The sequence below is a fragment of the Pteronotus mesoamericanus genome, unplaced genomic scaffold, assembly GCF_021234165.1.
Source record: "Pteronotus mesoamericanus isolate MK-2021 breed Mesoamerican mustached bat unplaced genomic scaffold, CSHL_Meso_final scaffold_85, whole genome shotgun sequence".
NCBI lineage: Eukaryota > Metazoa > Chordata > Mammalia > Chiroptera > Mormoopidae > Pteronotus > Pteronotus mesoamericanus.
The window spans coordinates 51,928-59,107 of NW_026555329.1; the positions used below are offsets into that span (position 1 = coordinate 51,928).

General features: G+C 48.0%; 1 non-coding gene across 1 annotated transcript; it reads left to right on the forward strand.

The window, feature by feature from the left end:
• Positions 1-4,491: 4,491 nt before the first annotated feature.
• Positions 4,492-4,631, forward strand: LOC129063578 (small nucleolar RNA SNORA29). Its single transcript, XR_008528365.1, has one exon. It is a non-coding gene; the product is annotated as a small nucleolar RNA SNORA29 (small nucleolar RNA).
• Positions 4,632-7,180: the final 2,549 nt, after the last annotated feature.

The window sequence follows — 7,180 nt, forward strand, 5'->3', positions numbered from 1 at the left end:
AGCTTTTTGCAGAAAAAAGTAAATAAAAATACCTTTGTTTTTTTCATCTTTATACATCTTATGGAATACTACATATTTGTTTTCCTGATTTTCACAGACATTGCTGATCTATACCTGGGCTCTCTGAAACCAACCTGTACCCTGAAACGAGAACAGGCAAGGCGGCCGCCAGGAATGCTGGGGAGCCCGCAGAGCATTTCCAATTGATTAGAAGGTGAATCCTAGCAGCTGATTTCCGTGCTGTCTCCCCTTCACCCTCCACTCCTCTGGAAAAAAACAACTCTGAATACGGAAACTCTGCTACTCCCTTCTTTGACTTCCTATCCATAGGAGAGCTATAAAGAGTTTCAGTTATGTTTTAAAATTCAGTTTTCCTCTAAATTTCTTAAGGCAAGGAGCCATGCCGGACTCCAGTTGGACGATGAAGTCGTAATCAGATCATCTGGTCCATTTGCCTCCAGCGAGGCTGGGCTCTGCCCAACAATAGGTTCCCCGGAGTTTTCTGGTTTGGAGTCAAGCCCCTGGGACACTGCCTCACTGCTAAGTAGACCATGAAATGAAGCAGAGGAGAGCTCTCTCGCGCTCTCTTCCCTCCCCCACAATGGAATTGCATCTGCGGTTTGTGTCAGTTCTAATAAGGGGAGTTAGAAGTCAAACCATCCTGCCCTCCAGCCAAATCTTAACAAGGAGAGGAGGTGGTAAGTCCATACTAGTTCCATTTTTAAACACATCGGACATTTTCAGAAACATAATTTAAACTGCAGTGGGGTCCCTACCATCCCTAATACTTCACCCGATTCAGCATTTTCAAACATCAGTTGAAAAGAGCAATGTTATCAGGACACTGCAGAAGTCCCAGCCCGGATGTTAACCAAGGCAGCTGGCAGGGCAGTTCACTTGACTCGGTGGCCTCTTCCCATGGCAAGAGTAATACATGCACCTCCCACCTAACTCAAGTGTTGTGCTGTAAGAACTAACTGAAGTACTATAACAGGAGAGTATTTGGGAAGTAGACAGTGTGAGATATTTACTGCTGCCGGGCAGACACAGGCTAATTCTTCTTGCTCCGTGCAAGCCTGTGGGCCCTGACATCCTGCTTGACTCTTGCTCCAGCTTCTAAGTACCTCAAGGGAAGAAGTTTGTATCTCACCCAGGTAATTTATTGCCCAGTTTAGAAATCCTCATTATCTGACTGCTCTTTTAGTGTCTACCCCACACCCTGGCACAGCCAAGTAAATTAATTGCCTCTTATTTCAATCTCGGAGGAAAAGAGATTACCTCCTTCACCCGGGTCCGACCTGGAAGGCTGTTTAGATCCTTCCTTGGCTGCTGTGTTTTCGTCTTTCTCTTTACAGCGGAGGAGAGGCAAGATTTATTTTATATGCAATTAAGAGAAACGTCAACAATTTATCTTACGTGCAGTTCAAACAATAATCCTGCAACAAGGGATGACTCAGAATGAGGCTGAGGATAGGCTTCTAGAGGTGAATGCTTCAACGTGGCTAACACAGCAACCACAGCGGCACCTCCTGCAGCTGATCAGGGAGTTCCCTGCTGATGCGCAAGAGAGAATCCCGAGGGAGGGGACAGAAAGGAAAAACAAGCCTTCACAGCGACAGTTAGAGTCATAGGACAAGAACTCTGAAAGTCACGGACTTGTCCTTGGGCCAGCCAGGGTAGGGGCCCAGCAACACTCTGGTTTCCAGACTCTGCTTTTGTAAGACTAGAGAATGCTCTGAAGGCACTTGCGCGAACAAGACTCAGGGCAGATATTACCATCAGCCGTACATTACAGAAAAAGAAATTCAAGTACAGTCACGGGTCGCTTAACGATGAAGATAGTGTTCTGAGCAATGGTCTAGTCCACTGCACCCCTAGGCTGTATGGCTTAGCCTATTGCTCCCAGGCTGCCAGCCTGTACAGCGTGCTCCTGTGCTGAATGCTGTAGGCAACTGTAACACTATGGTATTTGTGTATCTAAACATAGAAAAGGTACCCTAAAAACATGGTATAAAAGATGAAAAATAGTACACGTGTATAAGGCACTTTGCATGAAGGGAACTTGAGGGACTGGACGTTGCTCTGGGTGAGTCAGTGAGTGAGTGGCGAGTGAATGTGAAGGCCAAAGACACGGCTCCCCGCTACCGTAGACTTTATAACACTGTACACTCAGGTCACAGGAAACTTTTAAAAAATAGTGTAGTGTTGGGTTGTGGCATTGCGATGGCAACACTGATGGTAGGCTGTAGGAATTCTTCAGCTCCATGATAACCGTAGGAGGACACCATCGTATGTATATGCCGTCCCTCACTGACAAAATGGTCGTTATCGTTATATGACGCATGGCTGTCCATGCTTGTCCTTACTTTTTGCATCTTCTTGCACCTACACAATGAGCTCTTTATCAAACCTCAGCAGCTTTTCAGTGGTGATCAGTGTTGAGGGAAGTTCCAGCACTGTGATTTCTACTGGGAGGCTTTTGTGTTTTGCCTTCTGGTGAAGCGGCTGCTCTCTGGGCAGCAAATCATTTTGAATTTGAATGTAAAGTGGTCTGCTGGGATGTAGGGGTGGGAAATTGCCCCCCTCAAAGCCCAAGTTGGCCTTCGCCAGGCAGAGAAAGGACTTCTGAAGATCGAAGTCCCCCCAACACCCATTTAACCCCTGCAGATGTAGCGCTTTCCCTGGAGTCACGGAGTGTGAGGGTGAGTCGGCCAGCCCAGAGTGACCTGCAGGGTCTTGGAACTCAGCCCACCTTCCGCTCTGTCAGCCCTGCAACAGTGGCCCTCGGCATCGGATCCTGGCACTAAGCCCACCCCTAACAATAGCGGTGCCCAGGGCAAGAGTATAGCCGGAAGCCCCCAGCACCCAGCCCCATTCCATCTTGCGCTAAAAGGGATTTTGCACCCAAGTTTTATTTGCCAACCTCCCACCCCCCGGCCCCCACACAAAGATCCTTTAGCCACTACCTGGGTGCAGCCCATCCTTGGGAAGGTGCATCCATGGAAGAGGTCCATGGAAGCCTTGGAAATCATTTCTGACCATGTGGGCAGGGAATTCTGAGATTCTAGGTAACTGGAGCATGTTCTAGAATAGGGGTGGGGACATGGGCTCCGAGAGGCACATCCTCTTGGCCCCATGGTTTCTTTGCCCCCTGGAAGAGGCACAAAGGCAGGGAGGGTCCAGAGCAGGGCCATTTAAGGCTCACTACGCTTGCTAGCTATAGGCAAGTTGCTTAAGCTACCCCGGCCCAAATGCCTCATCTGTTAAATGGGAATGATAGTCACACCTCAGGCCTGTTGTAAGCACCAAACGAGATAGCGCTTAGTAGGTACTCGGTAAATGGTAGCCATGACCGTTCTTATTTTAGACCATTCTTGGACTCTTGAGTTCCAAGCAAGAAACCACCCCCCCAGCATCTGCATTCACGTACATTTAAACACTCTGGCTGCTGTTCAGTTGCCACAGAGCACTGCCGAGTGGCGCAACAGAAATATGATGCAAGTCACTAAGTAATTTTCCTAGTAGTTACCTTAGAAACAACACCAAGAAACAAAAAGAATTGGTTGTATGATATACTTTAATTAACCCAACATATATATTATTTCAACATGTAATCAATATAAAAGTAATTACTGAGATACTTTACATTCATTTTTTTTTTTTTTTTTGTACTAAAGCTTTGAAATCCATTGTTTATCTTATCCCTACAGCACATCTCTACTTGGACTGGCCAAGTTTCACATGCCCGATAGCTCTAGATTCTTGCTGCACCCAGTGTGGCCTGCTAATCGGCTGTACCTGTACCAGCTTGGGACTCATTAGAAATGCACAATCTCAAACCCCAGCCAGACCTCCTGAATCAGAACCTGCATTTCAGCGAGATCCCCAGTGATCTGTGTACACTTTAAAGTCTAGCAGCACCACTGGCTGGAAGCAAACTCGGAGCGTGTAGCAAGCAGAAAGGAGCTCTCTCCTCTCACTTTCCTTCTTTGTGCCTCTCTCCCCGTGGTTTTCGAGAGGATGCGGCCCTGGCTCCATCCGAGACCCCTCCAGAGAGCTTTACAAATATGATACCTAGGCTCCCTTCAGAGATCTTGATTTAATTGGCCCAGGGAGGGACGTGGGCAGTAGATATTTTTAAAGATGCTCCACGGGGGACACTAACAACACCCAACACTGTGACCCACTCAGTCCTTTTATGAGACAGGGTAAAGGCACCTGAACTTGTATTTTTGAGGGCTTTGAAGGGGGACAGATTGAGCAATGCAGATGCTATTAGCAGTCAAATCACTGTAAAATTGCACAAATAGTCTTAATTGTCTCACAAACTCCCAGAAATTGTAAAAATAGTATCCCTTTGAGAAATGAAGGTGTTCTTGGCTGTTGCTTGCAAGCTGAGCTTGTTCCCTGGGGGTGAATGAAATATAGGAGCAATATAGAATGTATACACTTATTAAACACATAATTGTCCTCTTGAAAGTGCCCACATTCTTTCCTATTTGACTACCACATTCTCTCCTAATAATAGATTTTAGTGGCTATGCTTATGGGATAGATTAAAATTGCCATGATCTGAAGAGCGAGGATTTATCTGTGTCCTCCTTCTATATGAAATGGCTGAACAGGAAAAAAAAAAAGTGCCCACATTCAACATATTGCTATTGTTGGTCCTTTCCAGGAAAGAGTTATTTATTAATACATAAACAGTTATGTATTGAATCCCAACTGTGTGTTTGACCCAGCGGGGCTGCAAAGATGTTTCAAAATGACAGACCCTAGCCCTGGCCGGGTGGCTCAGCTGATTAGAGCGCTGTATCCACCAAGGCTGTGCGTTCCATCTCCTGTCAGGGCACGTACAAGAATCAACCAATGAGTCAGGGTTATTGAATGAGTGCAACAACAAATCAATCTCTCTCTCTCTCTCTTCTTCAAATCAATCCATTTAAAAACATTTTTTTAAAATGACAAGCTCTACCTGCAAGGACCTCACCACCTTGTGGAGACGTGCCCGGGTCTGGAACCTGGGAGAGGTGAGTTCTATCTGTCCTTCAGTTTCTGGATCCATAAAAAGGGAAATAAAAACTAAAATCCTTGTTTCTGGTGCTCTGAGGGATTTCAAGCACCACCACTTTTTTTTCTATTATAGACTAGCATTTTTTAACCTTAAAGAAGCAACCTTGATGTGTAAATCCCACTCCCTCGGGTCACCCCATTTCTTCTCGTAAAGAAAGCGTTCTGGATGAGGTAGAAAAGTGATCAGCTATCACCGAGGGCTCAACTTCATAGCTTCCCCACACTGTTCGGCAAGACTGTGTGCAGGCTGCGCTCCCTGTCAGCAGGTTCCACATCCGGGGATTCGACCAGCCTCTGATCAAAAATATTTGAGGAGAAAAGCTATGTTGATGCTGATGTGCACCATGCAGTTAGGCCTACAATGATGTGTCTATACTAAACAGACATTTTTTTGTCTTGTCATTATTCCCTAAACCATAGAGTATGACAATTATTTATATAGCATTTACATTGTATTGGGTATTCCAAGTAATCAAGAGATGATTTAAAGTATACGGGAGAATGTGCGTAGGTTATGTGCAAGTACTGTGCCATTTTATAAAAGGGACTTTGGCCCTCTTGAATTTTGGTATCCTTGGGCCTCCTGCAATCAATCACCTGTCTGTGAGGAGGACTGGCTGTATTTAGCCTAATAGTGAAGCAGATAGAGATAGGAAACATTTTTGATTATGCAAATCAGGAAGACTGAAAAGCAAGGCTTTTGTGGTATTCCACTTCCTTCCAGACCCTGTTGGGGACCTAGGAGTGCACCTGTGCCCCTGCTGGCATCCTTGCCTGTTAGGGACCAGGGGGAGAGAAGGGGAGAGAGAAAGGGCAGAGGACCCCGCCGCCACAGCAGGCCATCCCCTGTGCCTTGGCGCCTCTCACTCAGGTTGTGCCCCAGCACTGGAACTGTTCAATGTATCTCTGCAAAAAGTGTTGTGCAGAATCAAAGCAGAGAGTCAACAAGACAGGGAGAGAGACAGGGCAAGCAGGGACCTAAAAGAGAAAAGGCCTTGTGTTGGAAAAAAGTCCCATTTTGAGAAGAAATCAGATTGACAGCACAGTGGCCGTCGTGGTGCGTGGAGTTGAGTCGTAGCCCGGCCACGTGCGGAGAGGTTTAACAGATGCCAGGCTGCCTGCTTGTGGCCAAAGCTGCCCCCACGGAACACACGGCTGGGCTGGGTGCAGATGCTGTGCCCCCGCCCCCGCCCCCTTGGCCCACTCAATCTCCACCGCACCCCTGCGTCACCCCATGTGCAGGCAGGTGCTGGGGACTTGGCAGGTACCCTTCTGGCTCTGGCCTGAACGCCTTCCTCCTGGTCCTGCTTCCCACACTTCCTCCTGGCCCACGAGCCTGTCATGTCAGCCTGCCCTCGCCTGTCTTTCCATGCTCACCATCCGGAGGGGCAGAGCTGACCTGAAGCTGCCAGTGAGCACCCTCATGTGCTCACTAAAACGGGGACTCGGGGCCTGTAAGGAGTGATTGAAAGGCCTGACTCTCTTCTCTCCCCAGCTCTGGGCGCTGGCCTGCTGAGCTCATGTCCCTGGGAACCTGCCTTTGTGATTGTGTGACACCTGGGAAAGAATAATAGCATGTTTCCCCAAGTAGCTCCTCTGTGAAAAGATAATGTAAGGAAGGAGGGGGAGGGAGGGAGGGAGGGGCCGGAGGGGAGCTTCTCAGCTGACACTGGCACTGGCTGTCTTGCTATCTTTGGATGCTGCTGAGGCAGATGAAGCCCTGTGAGCTGCTGCTAAGTGAGGGGTGAGCAGCTGGGGCAGGCAGTCAGTGAGCTGGAAGCTGGCGGTGATTCAGACGCTCGGAGCTTGCTGAGCCGGTGTGCTTTATAAGAGGGCGCAGCAAAGGGAAGGGGGAAAGGAGTGACTAATGAGGAAGTGATTGTGAAATAGAACCCGTTTGGGTTTGTGACAGCTCCTGGTGGGAGAGGGAGCGTGTCTGTTATTAGGACTTGACGAGGACAGAAGTGTGCGTCACTCTGTGGTGGCACTGATGGCCCCCGTCTAAAAAGGTAGCCCTGTGTCAGGAACGAGGCGCTTTAGACAGATGCAGGATTTGCACAGCCGGAGCGGGAGCTGAAGCGGCCTTACAGGTCGATAATTGAATGAA